General features: G+C 32.1%; 1 protein-coding gene across 5 annotated transcripts in view; it reads right to left on the minus strand.

Moving 5' to 3' along the window:
• Positions 1–19,691, minus strand: part of LOC117106538 (discoidin domain-containing receptor 2-like) — an 88,764-nt gene that overhangs the window by 60,577 nt on the left and 8,496 nt on the right. For 4 of the 5 annotated variants that reach the window (XM_033247919.1, XM_033247921.1, XM_033247920.1 and 1 more), the window contains exon 2: positions 7,798–7,954. The gene's annotated coding sequence lies outside the window, so the exon portion shown is untranslated. Of the gene's footprint in view, positions 1–7,797; positions 7,995–19,691 lie in introns of those variants that run through there. The other variant, XM_033247918.1, reaches the window with a different exon arrangement.

A 19,691-nucleotide genomic window follows, 5' to 3' on the forward strand; every position in this document is an offset into this window, starting at 1 on the left:
CGACGTTGGTACGAGTAGGTTAGTCTACAAACGTCGCCTACAGTAATTGATTTTACCAGGCAGAACGAAAGAAGGAACTCCGCTTTTCAGTTGTCTTAGGCGATCGTTTTTTGACAAACAATGACCTTTCAGAGGTTAAATTGCTGTCAAGAATATGAATTGGCTGCTTCGCAGCAATAACATCAATACTCAAACTTAAATTTAGATCCATGTTACTTAAAATTAGTCTTATTCTCTTTCAATCAGAAATCAACACAAAAAAATACAGTATACGAGAATTTCAGCTCACTTGGATACAGTACAATAGTAACAATAAAAATAAAATACAGTTTATGGAATAAAACTTACATCATCCAGGCAGGGTTTTGTACAAGATATTGAAATATTGGAGTTAAACTCTAATAATACATTACAATATTAATTTTAAAAAAACTCAGAGAAATACTTTTTCAAAAGACCACTTTTAAAGATTTGACTATAAATAAATTTGAAATTTTCGATATATTTTAATCCTGGTGACACTATGTATTTTGGTTGAGGGCCTACAAAAATTGAAGATCGACCAACCCTGATGATAAACATGCACTGTGTTTCAGAAAACAAAATTTAATAGTCCAATTTCACAGCAGTTACTTGTATCGTTGTTTCTTACTGTTATTTTCAGATTCACATTCAAAGACTACATTAAACTAAATTTCAGGACTATCAACTAGAGTAATTTTAGATAAAATTATGATTTATTTTTTTCAAACAATTTTTTATTACTATAATTTGCTTCATTTTTAAACTACGGTACATAACCTAAATCAAATCTAATCTGGCTTAATTCTGTTTCAATTGTTTAAATCATGGAGGAATTAGTTTAGCTAAACTAATTCCTCCATGTTTAAATCAAATCAACCAATTCATTTTTGAATTCGATAGACCCTACAAGAAACCTTGAACAAGAATCCATGTTACTTAACATGGCTTAACACTGTTTCAATTAGCAAATATCGGAAGTTGTTGATAAGATTCCTAGTGGTGAGAGACTTATTGGGATACATATGTACAGCTACCAGGGGAGTGATTTAAGACACCGATGGGAATTGCACCAAGAAATTGAAACTAAATTACGATACTTCAGCCTCAATCTTTCACTATTAAGACGCATTCATGATTCTGAGTTTAATCATAATAGTCAACTTGATTCTAAGCCAGTAGACTATCTTTTGTTTTGTTCCAATACCATTCATTCAATGTTTCATAGTACCCTTATTTGCCTATAATATTCTTTACTATCAAATATAATGTTAGGAAAAAAAACTGTTTAATTTTCTATTAGATTAAGTTTTATTACACTTTACATATATTTATGGTGCTATAGTTAAGATGAGCATGGATTGGTCAATGGTTAGCTGACATACCACATTTATTCGACTGATTGCATTATGTACAGCCATGTGATGTAGGTAGATAAAATAATGAGTTGGAGTGTCATATTTTTGCATAACATAACACCTTGTGTAATTAAGAAATATAGTTATTTCCATCCAAATACACTGTTTTAATCTAAAAATAATACTCAACACCAATAAGTGAATTGCTATCTGTGTGTGTATTTAATAAGTTATTACCGTAGCTTTCAAATTTGAAAATTTGTATGTGAAAAAATACCCCTGCCAATTATCAGACATATAATGCCTTTCCTAAATTTTGCAATAAGCCTTAAATTGGTTGGTAATAAATCTAAAGATTTTTGTAGTTAAATTTAAGCACAGTTCTCTTTTTATAATGTGTATCATTCAATTTAAATTAATCACTTATTTGATGCTTTTAAACGACCTGTTTAATGCTGTAATTGAGTTTATATCTTTAAAGTAACACACACATTTAACACAAATGTCAACTACAACAGACATCATCAGGATAAAAATGTTATAGGGGAACTCTAATTGAATATAAATTAAATGTTATGGTTTTACAATTAGAAGATGTATGGCTCTTTACTTCTCCACATTTATTAATATTATAAAGTTCTTTGTGTGTATGCATATCGATGTCGAGTAGCAAAGTGAAAGCGACTCACCTGTCTTTGTGCCTTTAATTTCCTTTGCACGGCAGCTTAATAACCACAATCAATCTTGTCTTTTAATTTTCAATGTGTATATTTGTACACTTACTGTCAATTCAAATTACCCTTACACGATTTAACAACAGCATTCTAATAGTAATCTTTTGTATATTTTTAACAAAAATCCTCAGCTCTTTGTTTATATTTCTTCAATCAATTTTTTAAGTCATACTATTTCTGTTTTTGATTTAGTACTATACATTCAAGCAATGTTTTGAAAGTGTAGTTTTTAAATTGTAACACTTTAAAACCACTGTGTTTATATTACAGCCACACATTTATGTAATGTTTTATGTTTCCATTACATACAATAAAGGAGTTAAAATACTTCTCCATTGAAACGAGATATGATGGAATAATAAATCTGTATCGTTAAAATGTTTACTGTATCTAACAGTGTTTTAATACAAAGTACAGTAAAATAAAAATTGTGCCTTCTATTTTTTTTGGATACATACAAATACAGACTTAACCTTGTTTCCAGATTGAAATTTCAATTACTAAACTCAGTTAACTATAAACTTTTTTTTTTGTAATGCCATCAGTACGCGCCATACCAGAATTAAATTGGCGTCCCATACCCCATTTTTTCCAACACACATAAGTTAAATTGCCATTTGGTAGCATTATTCTGATGGAAGTAAATATTAATAGATAAATAACAAGACACTTGTGGCAAGACTCTTGAATACACTGTTGATCCACTTTCATATTTTAAAATTTTGAATTGGCATTCGATGCCATGACACTAGAAGAGAGAGATTGCATGGTAATCTACTTGTTTGTATACTTTGTTAACTATCTGTATCAATCTAAAAGGTAACAGGTGTAACATAACAATTGACCTTCATTTGACAGGTAAGCTCACTGTGAACTTCAAGCATCAATAGCTCAATAGCTATGCTACACCTTACTTCACACTCAAACAGCTATGCTATACTGTACTTCAATACCTATGTTACCACTGAAATTCAAGCATCAATAGCTATTGTACGCTACACTGTACTCTAAGCTCCAACAGCTATGCTACCACAACTGTAATTAAACTTTAACAGACTACAGTATGCTACCACAGAACTTAAGCATCAATATGCTATGCTACACCTATACTTCAAGCTCAAACAGCTATGCTAAACTGAACTTCAAGCATCAACAGCTACGGTATGCTACAGTGTATTTCAAGCTCTCAACAGCTATGTAACTATTGTACTTCAAAATTCAACAGCTTTGCTACCACTGAAATTCATGTATCAATAGACTATGCTATACTTCACTTCAAGCTCCAACAGATATGCTACCACCAGTGTACTTCAAACCTCAACAGCTATGCTACCACTGAACTTCAAGCATAAATAGCTACTATATGCTATTTGTACTTCAAGCTCCAGCAGCTATGCTACGCTTTACTTCAAACTTCAACGGGTATGCTACCACTGAATGCTAATAATACCTCAAACTTCAACAGCTATGCTACACTGTGTTTCAATCTTCAACAGATGCTACACTATACTTTAAGCTTCAACAGCTACCGTATGCTATGCTGTACTTGCATGCTCCAACAGCTATGCTACACTCTACTAACAGCTGCCGTATACTATGCTGTGCTTGCATGCTCCAACAGCTATACTACACTCTACTTCATGCTTTAATGCTATGCTACATTGAACCTCAAGCTTTAACAATTACGCTACACTAAGTTGTTTGTACTTTGTAGCTGACATACAGGTAACTATCCAATTGTTCAATGCCAACTTCCAGGAATATTTATAAACAATATAGGAAGAGAAACTAGCCAGTAGTGAAATTTGTAATTGGTGGGAAAGTTCAAGTCCCAAAAAATACAATGCATTTTAAATTCTCTTTCGTTTTTTTGATAACATAAATAAACATGGAAATAATAAAAGTATGAACTTGGAATAACAAGGTCAAAAAATCTCTAATGATGGAAACAATGAAATGATGACCTTGCAAGGAATTGCTTTGGGCTGGCTTTAGTTTTCAATTTTTATTTTTGCTTTTTTATTCTTCTTGTTTGAGGTATTTTATTTTGAATGTTCATGCCTAATTAACTAAGGCCTGACCTATGGTATAACAGAATGGGCACATGAATAGGTGGTGTACAAAAACACAAAATTAAAGCCAAACACACACTGACCAACGCAAATAAACATTTAAAAATTGGTTAGTTGGTGATGAAAATTTGTACATGTTCTAATTTTCAGTTGAAATATACAAATTACATTATTCTTTATTTCAGACTTTACATCCATAATTAAACATCGTCAACTTAACTAATAATAATATAAATACAAGGGGAAAATAAACCCCACATGATCCTTAGAAATTAAGGATTAACATAAAGAAGTTCGTTCCATCTTTTTGAGAGCCTAGAACTTTCAAAAAATCCATTTACAGAACGAACTAAAGGGTTCACACAAGTAGAAAATCGCTTTAAAATGCTAAAGATTGATTTTCTCATAAATTCTTGGAAAGATAATAAATTATTATTAACAAATAATGCATTAGCACTACAGTATCTCGGTTGGCGTAACAGTTTTCTTAAAATATTTTTAGTTTAAAATAGTTTTCTTAATATTACCTCAAACTTCAACAGCTATGCTACACTGTATTTCAAGCTTCAACAGATGCTACACTGTACTTTAAGCTTTAACAGCTGCCGTATACTATGCTGTACTTGCATGCTCCAACAGCTATGCTACACTCTACTTCATGCTTTAACGCTATGCTACAATGAACTTCAAGCTTTAACAGTTACGCTAACACTGAGTTGTTTGTACTTTGTAGCTGACACACAGGTACCTATCCAATTGTTCAATGCCAACTTCCAGGAATATTTATAAACAATATAGGAAGAGAAACTAGCCAGTAGTGAAATTTGTAATTGGTGGGAAAGTTCAAGTCCCAAAAAATACAATGCATTTTAAATTCTCTTTCGTTTTTTTGATAACATAAATAAACATGGAAATAATAAAAGTATGAACTTGGAATAACAAGGTCAAAAAATCTCTAATGATGGAAACAATGAAATGATGACCTTGCAAGGAATTGCTTTGGGCTGGCTTTAGTTTTCAATTTTTATTTTTGCTTTTTTATTCTTCTTATTTGAGGTATTTTATTTTGAATGTTCATGCCTAATTAACTAAGGCCTGACCTATGGTATAACAGAATGGGCACATGAATAGGTGGTGTACAAAAACACAACATTAAAGTCAAACACACACTGACCAACGCAAATAAACATTTAAAAATTGGTTAGTTGGTGATGAAAATTTGTACATGTTCTAATTTTCAGTTGAAATATACAAATTAAACAATCAATTGTATTTATTGTTTTTTTTCAAGATTAAATATTGTATATAGTCAGAATTGATTGTTTTGAATTGCTTTCCTTTGGCGGCTATCTTGTTGAGTACACATACAAAACTCTGCATTGCTAAGTTGCTAAGACTAGACTTTTTTATACCTTGTTTCAATAACTTATTTTTTTAAAGATGGTCAGAGGAATTATTAAAAAAATGAAAATAAAATTTTGTTTTCTTATTTAGCAAATAGGTTTGCAAAAACAACCAAATGGAGGAGAAAATAAAAATAAAATTTTATTGGTGAGTGTAAGCAGTGTAGTAATAATGGAATAGTTAAATGCTTTAAAGTTATATAATTAGGAAGAAATATACATATCATATTTTTGGAGATTTCAAGGTAGCAGTGGGCGTAATAACAATAAAGACAAACTTTTATTTTTTTCTTTCGTAGCGGCGGGTGCGCTAATTGGCCAAAAATACAAATTTTGTTTTTCTTTCAAATCATCATAAATATTGGTGGATGGCGGGTTTGCTAAATGTGGTATAAAAAAAGTCTCGCCTTAGCTCAATACCTACATGGCTTTAGCCCTTTTCTGTAACTCAATAGAGGATTATTCCCAATTATGCAAATTCCATTGAGTAAAACAGCTGTATTAATTAGAAATGTGATTATAATCATAATTAAAATTAACAATAACTAGTCCATCTACTAGTACTAACTACAACTACTACAACACTGTGTTCCAGTCCCTAATTTTGTCTTAATCAGTGAAAACTATTAAATATTTATCTATTTTGGCAACAATGGCATTCCATATTACTTCTATGCATGGCAATCCATACTATAAGTTTTCTGGGATTAACTCGCATCCAAATTCAGCAACATAACAAATTTCTCGACATAAACCGACACTGGTGGCGCTCTCCGAATCTATCTAAAAAACGATAAATTAGAAACTTGTGGCATACTATATTGCATTAAAAATTTAAATGATATCCTTCCTTGAAAACTGCCTACAATATCGTACCGTTGATAACATTCTGAGAAAACTTAAGTCCCACCTGCTGAGTTGCTAGGCATGGAGTTTATCAGGATAAACATATAGCACAACCACAGGTCTACAAGCTTTCTGATACAGTATATCAGATTCAGACATCAGCATTGTGAAACAGCCAATCTAAAATAGATTCTATCTCAGAACAATAAAACCAGTCAATGTCTGCTGTTTCAACCACATTTAATTTTGCTGACATTTATGGCTAATCTATATTTAGCATCACCAGTAATAATTCCATAAAACAATAAATTGATGAAAATAAATAACCACTGAGCTGTAGAATTATAACATTTGATAATTTTACTGGTACTCAAAATGAAATTAAACTCATTCTTTAAGCTGATTTTATTTTTTAATGTTCATAAGTTAAATGTGTAGACAATAATTTGGAACTCATTACTGTGTTCACATCAAAATAATAACCAACTGAAACGAGACCATGGATAAGCAACATTTTTTCTTAGTGGAATCCATACATATTGGTGGTAAGCCTTCAGCTGCAGGGATGCATCCGTATTTATTTACTTAAATATATAGCCTGGAATATTTGAGTGAAATATATTGAATAATATAAATATAATGTTGAAGAAATTTTCTTTTAGTTACCGGTATTCAAATCAGAGTAGGTTTACATTTTGACTTGATCTACATTTAAAAATGTACTGTCCCTTGCAAAAAACACAAAAAAAAATCATAAAAATCATTTTTGAAATTTACTTGCCCATTTTGTAGTACATTAACATAAAAATTATCAACTTAAACATAGAAATTAGTGTATTTAAAAAATGCTTACCCATAAAAACCATCATTTTACAGCGACAAAATGATAGAAACACTTCCAGTCACTGGAAGTGTTTTATTATCTTTATTATAATTATCCAGTTAAAAAATCAGGGAACACATTTTTTTAATTTAATAATTTCTATGCTCAAGCTAATAATTTGTTTGTTACTGCAAAATGAGCAAGTTATTAAATTTTCAAGGGACAGTACATCTATAAAAAAAAAAAATAATAGGCCTAATGGTAAATAATGAAAACATTTTATACTTGAACATGAATACATAAAGTTTGACTTTTTAGATCAAGTTAGTGGTTTATATTTAGACAAAGATTAGGTAAAAGGCTTGTTTTAGATGCAAGTCAAGTAAAACGTTTATTTTTAAATATAAATCAACTTTTTCTGAAATATCCATATCAATATTTCTGAATGTCACCTCGTTACCACATTGTCGAAATATAACTATGTACTTACACATACAATCACCTGTTACAAATTAAGAAAGCATTTCAAGAGAAACTTACAATAAATCAAGCAGCAACAGTCATCCCTGAAATTCTTCAACAACCAGCAAAAATAACTCTATTGTACGGATAAATTCCAACATGTGTTAAATCCACAGAAACAACAATCGCTATGTAATCCTCACGAGTGTTCGCCGAGCAACTGATCAAAACTTGCCTGCAGATAAGAAGAAAAATATTTCCCCTGTCATGTTGAAGTGAAGAATGAAACTGCGCAAGCAAATTCACTGCAGTTAATGAGTGAATTCAATCAACCAATCGGAGAGAAGAATGCACCCTGTGTCTTGCATGGAAAACAGTGTGAGCTTAGCTCAAAGAACAGCATTAGACCATGACCTAGAATGGCAGTCTATCTTGTTCACAGCGGACATTCCTTATTGCTTGGCTGGTACTTTGGGGCCAGACTAACAAAAATTGATTGTTGAATAACATAGTAATATGTTGACATTTTTATTATTTATACTCATTCAAACGAGTCTAGTTGAGGAACTGTAGTAACTAAACTCAATTGGTTTAACTATCAAAAAGTGCAAACTTGGTTAATAATGGAGGAATTATAGGTTCAATGTCTGAAGAATGGATAAATCATATAGTTTCTCATTATTTAAACATTAATCAAGGTTGGTAGAATAATAATACCAATAACCTCAGCATTAATTTATCATTTTTAATCAAAAGTACATTATCCTATCACAGTATATTAATATTTTGTGTGAATTAAGCATCTTTCAATATTTATTTTCCTATTTAGGAAGACTGGTCTTTCTTACACACAGCTGGTGAGTTATTAAAAGTATAATCATTAATTTATGAATATTCAAAAGCAGACAAAATGTCTTTTCAAATAGATAGTGCATTGTTGATTCCTTATAATTGGTGCTACCATACAATTTCAATTATTCCTCTTTTAATCACAATATTATTACTAGCATGGCTATAACAAAACCTTATGTGTAACTTTTCAATACATTTCACATGCATCTAAATATTATATGGACATTGTATTTGGAAGTATATAACTCTACGTTCTAATATGGGTACACTTAAATAATATTAATTATTGTTCTTTTACTCATAAATTATTATATTATCATTATTATATTGCTATTACTAGAACAGTTACTTGGCTATATATATAAAACCTTGTGTGGTTGTCTTTGTCTCCTCACACAAAACATAACATTCAGATAACGACCACATAGATTAATCACATTTTCAAAGAAATCAAAATTATACAATGTTTTATTTATTGAGAATCAAAGGAACACTACTTTTTAAAATAATTTATAACATGAAATATTTAGATTTTATAATTATAAGTCAAAAATAGAGACAAATATGTTAACCTATATCAGTTTGTCATGTAATGGTCATCTCAACCCTGCATTTGCTTTATTGAAATAATCTACAAAAATATTCATAAATGATAATTAGCAGGCGCAGATCCAAGGGGGAGGGGATCCACCTGGCACAGACCCCTTTTGGAAAGTAAAAACAGACCTGTCAAAGCTTCGGTCATGAAAATATGGAGATTTTTTTAAGAATCTTAAAGATTTACCAAAAAATCTTAAGGTTTCCAGAATTTAAACCAAAAGATGATGTAAGCATGGATGTAAGATACCAAAAAAGTCACGTCACTACAAATCATTGGCTGTTGGTGGTGACATTCGAATTGAAAATGGCTGCATGTTTATTGCACCACCGCGAAGCAAGCAGGCGGCGAAAACATTGAGTAACGATCAAATCAATGAAATTATGCATAAATCGGAGCATTTTTGGGGAGGGGGAGTGGCCTGTGAAATCGGGTGAAAATTACATTCGATCTGGAGAACTGGAGATTTGTTTAAATATCGGGTGAGTTGGCAGGTCTGCAATAAAAAAAAAAGAAAAAGGAAAAAAAAAGAAAAGAAAAAATTGATTGCCAAAAGGCCTCAGAGGTTATTTTTGGGCATCTAGAACACAGAAATTTCACAGGGGCATGCTTCCGGACATACTGGACTATTGTTATCTCGATCGGCCCCACTTTCGCCGCCCCTTGTATATAACATAATTCCTTTTTACTTTTCTGTCACTAACCATATCAATTTTGCATGATACTCCACTGGGATTATTATAATATATATTTTATTTTTTTAAATAAAACTGTAAAAATTTGGATACAGTTAACAGCAAATCACAAAAATAAAGGTGTACAAAAACTTATACCAAATGTTTCTATAAATCAACAAGTTGAAATTTTTTTGTGTTGTTTATAGGAGAGTGGGTACATACTTCCACGAAATGACACAGTGGGAGAATGTCACGAACTGGGGGAAAAGGTGGAAAAAGAGTGGTTTCAAACCTTTTCCCCAGTTTTTAAATATTAAAAAATCTGAATTTCATTAACCACTTTTTCGTCAGATATACTTTTTGTGTCTTAGAAAAACCAGTTGTATAACATATCCAAAAAAAAAAAAAATTCCTCTGGAGCCTAGCTTTAAAGTCGCCAATTTTTTACTCTTCTTAATTGAAGCATGGACCTACAAAAATAGTTTCATGATTGATTAACTAATCTAATTATCTAATCATTGTAGATACACAATGCATACTATTATCTATTGGGTAATCAACAACTGATTGAAATTACTAGACATTGGTTGCTGTTGTATGAAAACTTCACTGGTATACTCCATGGTAGATTCAATTCTAAAGTAAAAGTTAGAATTACTTTACAACTCATCTGGTTTCTTTCCGTTCAGAAATAAACTATTTGAAAATCCCAGACATGCAAAAGCCATTAACTAATGAGTTGGTGGTGCTGCAAATGGTGCAGAAAATGGAACAAGATGCAAGTCAAAAGCTAGACTTTACCAGGCTGGACGTGTCAATATATAGTATACTTTACCATTGAGCAGTCCAGTAAACCCGCAAAACATTTTTGGCCTCATTGAAATAGACAATTTTATGTAATTTTTATATAATTGTCAATGTGGGTTTTGACCTGTTTTAATGTTGGGAGAGCCTATCAATAATAATTAAGCGTACTTTTAGCTAATAAGGCTTGTTTATATTTTCTATGTGGCCTGGAAGTAATAAATGAAAACAAAAACTGCAGTTTTATTTTTTTTCCCCCGAAATATTTTCATTAATAAAATAGAACAGACAATGATGTTGAGTTATTGTATACCATAAGAACATGGATGTAGTTTTCATGATCAGAACTTTTTGCCAGTTTTTCGTAGTTTAGTCCCTGGCGTGGCTGGGCCAAGGCTTGGTGCCTACAGTAGAATCTCAATTATTGGGCTGTGCAGTAAAATGTTTGCAGAATGCTGCTATTAATCATAATCTAGAAAATTGTTCTACTGATATTAATTCTACTTCTCTATTTTAAGATATACTGACATTTACAACTTATACCATCCTGATTAACGATGCCAACTTTCAGCAAAACCACAGTATTGTACCAAAATAATAACAAGTAGAATATGTAGAGTTGTTTTCTTAACAACCAGTAACTGCACAAGAAACAATATTGGTACATTACACCACAGCAGGCGGGTGATAACACAATAAATTAGTCAGGGCTCAAAGTTATTTATACAGGTCAATTAGTTCAGGTCTTTATGGTGTCAGAAATATGCCATTTGTTGTATCATATTGTTAGCAATACAAATTAGCTACCAGTCATCCATGGATATAAACTACTTTAATTATAACCTACACCTAATTGGCTGGGGAAAAAAATCCAATAAATATATTGAGTTTTGGTTCATTTTGTGTGAACCAAAACTGAATGATTTGCTTCAACATGGTTTCGTTACTGAATCATTTCTATAATTTTTTATTGAAAGAAAACAAGCCAAAATTCGAGATATTATTCATAGGATATACAGTTGATTTTTTCAATGATCCAATTTAAAATGTTCTGTTCAAGAAGGAGACCTAGATTTTATAAGCTTTATAATCATTTTTTTTTTAATCTTGTATTTTTATTATGGTACTTATTTTGTAATCCAGATTAAATTTCACAATTAAGAAGCATAGACAGGCCTGGATAAATAATTTTGTGTCTCTGACCATGAAAATTACCTTGATTAAAAAAGGTTTTTTCTTCCTCTTAAAAAAAAACCTCCAATGAAATGCGGAATGCCCCAAAATGCTACCCAAAAATGGTTGTCTGACGATAGAAAAAAAAACTGTCTTGGTTTATTAACCGCTGGTTGTTCAGCCCTGAACTTAGTTGAAAATCAGTGATTTGAAATGCACAATACAATAAAGTGCTGAGATTTGTCATTTCTATATTATTCTATATAAGAATACTGTAATGTGGCTATGCCTTTAATCTTCATTATGCAATACAGATGCAAAATAAAATCTAAATTTTTTTTAAGGATAATTGTACTGCCAATCTCGTAAGTCTTCAGATTACAGGTTTAAATTGCTAATTTTCTAAATACTGAAGATTGTGGGTTGGAATAACTGGAATAAAGCCTAAGCCTCAATAAATTATTAGAGTATAATTCTTATCATCAATACCCTTTTCACACTCACTCTCTCAATATTTACCTAAAGTCACGTTCACATGTCTCATCGATCGCGAGTGGTTGCCAAAATCTCTATCAAGTCACTAATTTCTTCCTCGGTCCAACAGGCCCTTGAGGGCCAGTTCCAGTTTAAGTTGACATGGAGAATATTTAGGGACATATAATTGAAAAATAACATACAACAGCCAAAACCGCAACGATTATAAAAATAGCATTCTTAACTGCGTATACTCAGAGATCCCAATTCTCCCGAGAATTGCGGGTTTCTCCCGATTTTTGAGGCCGTCTCCCGCCCTCCCGATTTTTATTAATATCTCCCGATTTTTTTAAATATCCCGAAAAATGTGATTTCCACGATGTCATAGAGCAATGAAACAAAATTTCTTATCTTAAGCCAATATACTATGGCGCTCGCTCAGCCATAAAATGTCATAAACAATGCCAGGGAGTTGTTATTTAAGTTGTTTATCAAAATAACAACTCAGGGCAAGGCAGGAGGCCTAGATTCGTGGTAGAACCGCCTTGTTTATCCTCCATGTTACGATCTTTTGCATCCAGTGCCGGCCGACCTCATTCAATGAGATGGATGTCAGTTGAGTAAATAAATTTCAACAAATAGTAACAATTAGAAATCACATGGGAATGGATGGGGCCCGAAGTTTTCGCCGCGAAGATTTGGAACAGAATCGGTGCATAAAAATTACTTTTTCTTTCAAGTAAGCTTCAGTTCTTTAATAACAATACTAAAAAATTATAGTTAATAGGTTTTGGTACTAAGCAGTCTTCCGAAAAATGAAGTTTATTTTAATATCGATCCCGAAATACATGTAGGGCTTAGGCCTAGGCTCTATCTGCAACACTGCAGGGTATGTACTGTATGTGTGTTGTGTTGGGTGGGCGTGTGTGTAGTGGTGGTTGTGACTCTGCGGTATTAGGCCTAGTTACGCACGTACAGATGGAGCCTTGCGAGGCAGGATTTAATGTTTTTTTCATGGCATTATGTACCAGTTCTTATAGGCTAGACATATATAAATGCTGACTTAAAACATGTAGTATGATTTACTAACTAAATTAAAATATATATTTTTTGTTTAATTTTTCAGCAAACGTGTGAATCTTGCAAGTTGCAGTTACCTTGCTAGAATTCTATGTTCTTTGATGAGATGTAATAAATCAGCCATAGCCTCTAACATGCCAATGAACCAAGCAAAGCCTTGTTGACTGCTGCCAAGAACGCTTTACTAGCTAAATGCTAAATAAATAATAATACTGTCTCTTATTCACATCTAGATGTGTATAAGAGACAGATGCTGTACATAGTCTTTTTCTTACTACAATTTAGGGAATGTGACTCCCCACCCACCCATCCCCACATCTGCCCCAGATGGTTTAAGTGTAAATAATTGTTCCATTATGTATTGGCCAGTTTAGTTACTACTGGATTTGTTTCATTTGTGACTTTTCCTAATTAGGAACTCTCTATTTTATGAACGCTATTTGTGGTGAAGACGCTATTTAGACAATCTCTTCTCACTACAGAAATACCGTACTTAAAACTGCATTTCCACAATCTTCAAAAATCCTTTGAAATGTTCCTCGGTGGTACTATTTCAAAGGATATAACTACTGTGGTAAACTAATTACAATCATTACAAGGGGAATACTAGTTAAACACATTTTTAGATCATTTTAAATGAATACATCTCAGTGAGTACAGACAATATTTTAGCTTGTATAGTATTATCCTGTTGCAGTAAAACAGTAAAATCCAAGTTGTATTTCGTGACAAAGTTTTCCTGGGATCATGGCTCCTGTGGCAAGTAGGATAACCACTGAGATGCAGTCTGTACACTGAAACCAGTTCCAAATTGTCTGAATATAATAGCTAGCACAAAGCATTATAATTGAATAAATTTTCTTTGCATACCGTACTCTGTCTACAAATCAATAAACACTTTACAGAAAATTAGATTACGATTTCATACAACCATTATTTAGCATAGTAAATTCATGTTATACCTTGAAAGTAGTAATTGATGCTACTTTACAAATATTGAGCAAAAAAAAATTAAAATTTACAATCTACAAAGAATAATGATCAAAAATTGTTATGGAAATAGGTATCCTATTAGTAGTACTAAAAGTAAAAATTTAATCAGTTGAAATAACAGTTTTATCAATTGATATACTGTAAAACATTAATAATTATGAATGTTATGGATCAAAACTTTGAATTTACCAACATAAATGCCTTAGAAATCTTTGATAATACATCATAAATAATGATCTTAATTTACTTAACAAAAGTACTCTAGATAAAACCGTAAAACCTCAAATTGAAGCAGGGCTTCTTTTTTTGTGAACTTTAGATGGGCTTCTTTTCAAGATCAGCTTCTTTTCAAGGCTACTTTTGCAAAGTAAAGAGGGGGGCTTCTTTTCAAAATGAGTGCTGTAAATTTTGTGAATTTGTACTATAAAACATTAAATACGGCCACTGTAACATCAATCTGTATCATGGAGTGTATTTAACTGACATTAAATCAACTAATCTACTGTATAAACCAAGTTTGTTTTTAATTCATTTTGTTTTTTTTTTTTAAATTCATGTATAGTGTATATACTGTACTATCTCAAAAAGAAGCCTGCTATCTTGAAAAGAAGCCCATGGGCATTTTTTTTAAGGCTAATTTTGCAAATTAAAGAGAGGGCTTTAATTCGAGATGGGCTTCATCTCGATATTAAGCCCAGTTAGCTTCAATTCAAGGTTTTACGGTATAAAAGATCTTCTTATTATCCTTATGAATATCGATAACCAAATGGATATAAAATCATGAGTATTTTGTTTTGGATATTGTTTTTGCTTCTTTGCTCCTCCTTGCAGGTATTTTTTTTACTTCTTTTGACCTCTGATACTACAGTACAAAACATTCCAAAATTAATATTTCATACCTTCATGTAATCTGGATCTGGATTTATTATGCTTAAAAAAAAAAAACGAATACCCGCATCACATCAGAATTTTATTACCTGACCCCTGTTTGCAGTTTGCAAACCTACTGAAGTGAAGTTTAATTTGAGTTTTTAAGCTTTTTAAATCTGACATCTAATATGTTGTGTGGTAATTTGTTCCGGTAAGGTATCATCCAAAAGAAAGAAGATAAATCGATGTCCAAAACCGTACAGTTGTTGATGTAGGAGTATTGGGTATCTCCTGGACTTGTATGTTGGTTTGGCGACATGATTTCTCCACAGTTGATGTCTACAAAAAGGTTGTGTTGTGATTCGATACATCATTAAAAAAAATATTATTCCGATTACAAGCTACCTCTTTCTCTTACTTTCATTAATGATTCAGTTTTTTTAATGTTCTACCTAAAACCACACTTCTACTGTCAGTGTTGTACAGTGCAATATACCACTTGAGTATTTTTTTTCTATAACATTTTCTAGCCATTAATATTTTGTTGAAGTATATAGTAAGTGTCAGTACTGTTTGCTTGTTTTTCTCATTTTGTTTTGTTTTATTATACCATAGGGCCTCTTTCAAGTCGAGTTTGACATGACAGGCTCACCCTTTCAAACTATGGTCTAATAAATATACATAAATATAGTATTATTGAATACATTAGAACACCCATGATCATAAATTTTGATCCTTAACATGCTGGCTACAGCATACAAGATGGGGAAGATCTAAATGTATGAACAGAACGAAGCATTTAACTGCAACACCCAGCAGTACATGTGGTTGAGTGCAAGTTGTTGTTGATTAGTTCAATGGCAAAAGAATAATTCTTACCAGAGGAGAAAGTTTAACCTTCGGCACAATCTGATTGGAAACAGATTAGGTTCTAGCTTAGGTTCAGCTCTGGGCCACAATACCATGTAATAACACAGTGATCATTTAGGATAGAAATAAATTAATGGACCTAATTATATAATCATTCAGTTATAATCCAATCTTGATTGAACAACAATATCCATCCTTCAACTTTATTCCTCCTATTTTTCCGGTTGCTATCTCATTTACCTGATTATTATTTATTTTTCATTGCCAATAACATGATACAACAACATATAAAATGAAAGTAGCCAGGAACTATAGATGAACTTTTTATATCAAGCTCTGCAGGAAAGTATGAATTATGCTTTGTCCTACCTGATAATAAAATAATAACAATAATAATAATAATAACAATAATAACAATAATAATAATAATAATAATAATAATAATAATAATAATAATAATAAACTATAAATGATATGTTTAATAATGTATGTAAGTATCTCCTATTTACTTGATTGTTCTAAAATATGTTACAGTACTCCTCCTATCCTGGTTAGTTTCTTCAATACAGTATTTAGTTGATCCCTTTAAAAATGTAGATAGAAAATCACTGAATCATTAATTTAGTTGCTTCTCACATTTATCTACATAGTTACTTTTCCAATATACAGTAGTACATACTTAATACTTAGTTGCTCAACCCATTTATTTATAATTCAGTTGCTTACCCAACTATATATAGACCTCTTATAATATATTTAGTTTTCCCCCCAATATATATATATTTAGTTGCTCCTCCCACTTATCTAGTTTGCTCTCCCCATTTTATCTAGTATTATCCCCAAGTCCCCTCCCCATTTATCCCACCCCCATTTATTTAGATGCTCCTTTTATTTTTCTATTTAGTTGATCTTCTCATTTATTTTGTTCTTCCTCCAAAAATCAGTATGTCCTTCAACTAGTTTACTCCTACGATAAAGTTAGTTTTTTTTTCGCCCAACAATAATTTTTTTCTTCAAATTCTATAAATTTTTTCTACAACTTAAAGTATAAAAATGCAACTGATCTGCTCAAATGGCTACAGAGACAAATTTTCTTTGACAGGGGTTTTATTTTTTGCAAATGTACAAGTTTAGCACAAATTCAAAGCTATTACAGTACATTATGTAAGGACCTCCCTAGAAATCTCTATAAACTTCAACTGATTTATACCCTTCTGTCAATTAGCATCACCACTTACCTCAGTACATCTAATAATTATAGGCAGGTATGGTACAGAATAATAATTCCCAAGCTGTGTATATTCATCTTAATTGAAGCAGTGATGACAGAAGCTTTCACTGTACAAGAGAGGTTTATGGCAGTGGACATCTATAACCACAGGGTAGGGCATAAAAGCCTATGGATTATAGGCCTACATCATGATGCATAACATCAACCAGGTGTTCAAGAGGAAGCAGACACTGATTAAAGTGTGTAACGTGATATTAATAAATTCATGTGACAAAGTTTATAGTATAAACCATAGTGTTTAAACGAATTCTTCACTCCCCATGTTTGTTGATGTTTTTAGCTTGTAGGCCTAGGACATAAACAAGAGGACAAATTTTTTTTGAAAGTTTGCGCCTAATACATCTACAGTAGTCTTTGCAGTGATTGACCTGCAGGTCACATTTCACCTGATAATCGCTTTTTTTTGTGTTGCAGCTAAAAGGTGCACAGCCAAAATCGGTTATTTGCAGTTCAAACACACTATCCATTGCGTGTTTTTAATCAATTTTTTAATCGCTTTTTTCGAAAGCGATTTTTAATCAATTATTTCTTTCCAGTAGAAACAGGCCCTTTGAGTTCACATCATACAGACATGGATACCTTTTACCTTATCTCATTAGAATACTAATTATTAATTTGCATGATTCAACCATTGTGCTTTTCAACATTAACTTTCATGCATTTTAAGGGACATCTATGGAAACAAGCCTCTGGCTTATAGAGCTAACCCTTGCTTTCCATTTTGAATTGCTTGAGTTTTTTGTGCTTCTGTATTTGTTGTTACTGTAAGTGTAAGACTTGAGTTTGATGATGTTATCCTTGTGTTTTTTGAAAGCAATAAATGTAAACAAACACTAAATATAAATGTCAAAATGTAACATACATTACTATTAATGCCTCATATAAATGTAACATAATGTTTTTAATACTATATCATTCTAAATGTATACCAGTGTAAGTATGTACTATAACCATAGTAAAAAAACTCACTATAAATGTAAATGTAAATTAATTATTTTGTTGTAAAAATCAGAAGATATTAGCTACACAACATATTTCATCATGAGGGAACAATGAGTTAAGTAGAAACTATAAAACCAGTACATAATCTGACATAGATTTCTGCATGCCTTAATATCAAAGCAATATCAATTGATAAAAATCAGAATGATAGAAGCAGGTCAGGTTATGAGAGAGCAATTGTTAAACATTAATTACTATAATTCCTTAATTAGCATACTGTAGGAAAAACCTGCTCTATCATCATAAGAGTTGAATAATGTACAATTTTTCCTAATGGAAATAAATGGAACATGCCATGTGCACTTTTCCACTGACATAAATTATATGTGCATGCATACAGTATCCATTTATTTGATTTCTATTGTGATTTGCAAGGGTACCAGGATAAATAAATAAGGACAACAAAAATAATTATATCAACTCATGGGATAGTCACTATAAAAAAAATATATAGGTAAAAGATCAAAATGTCAAGAAAAGTTAATAAAAGGTTTGTAAGCACTTTAAAGAATTAACTTATTCCTAAATGGAGTACCTGCATTTTTTATCTAGTAATCAACAACCAATTTCTCTGACAAAGGGGATACAGTGCAACAAATTTACCTCAATTGCTCTAGATCTCTTAAAAGGTTCCACGCTTAAACATTAACAATAGACTATAATCTCGAGATTAATCTGACTTTGACACCATTCAATTTAAGTAAAGCCTACAGGTATGTCAATACAACCAGAGACATTTATATAAAGATTTCTTTTGAGTTAGTGGTTATCATACATCAATAGCTATATACAACTAGGGCTACGGTCACACTAGAGTCTCAAGCCTGGCTTGACTCACCGCGGGTGAGATTTTCGTAATGTGACCGCACCTGGATAGACTCGCGCCTGGCGTGACCTCGATCTCAATCTACCTATCTCGAACCCGGCTCAGTACCCAGATTGACCCTGGATTGACACTGGTGTGACCGGGATTGGCATTTCCTCATCGGCTGTCGACCGATCACAGTCGATGACGCCGTCGCGTTTAGAAGTTCTTGAATAAAAAAACCGCGGCAATCATCAGTTGTCATTTATAAATGCACTTATCAATCCGAAAACTAGCATCGCCATTACATCCGAGCCTAGGCTTGTTCTTCCAGATTCGCGCGCGCGGGGCCGGTATTTTGATTGTGGCGGCGCTCTAACTTCCTGTTTCGACTTTCTTAATTTGGAGGTCGATCCAACTAAATTCAGGTAGTGTGACCGACCCAGAATTTCAAGCCAGGCTTGAAATCTCACCCGTGGTGAG

This window comes from Anneissia japonica, unplaced genomic scaffold (assembly GCF_011630105.1).
Source record: "Anneissia japonica isolate Jap-2015-1 unplaced genomic scaffold, ASM1163010v1 scaffold11799_len232112_cov184, whole genome shotgun sequence".
NCBI lineage: Eukaryota > Metazoa > Echinodermata > Crinoidea > Comatulida > Comatulidae > Anneissia > Anneissia japonica.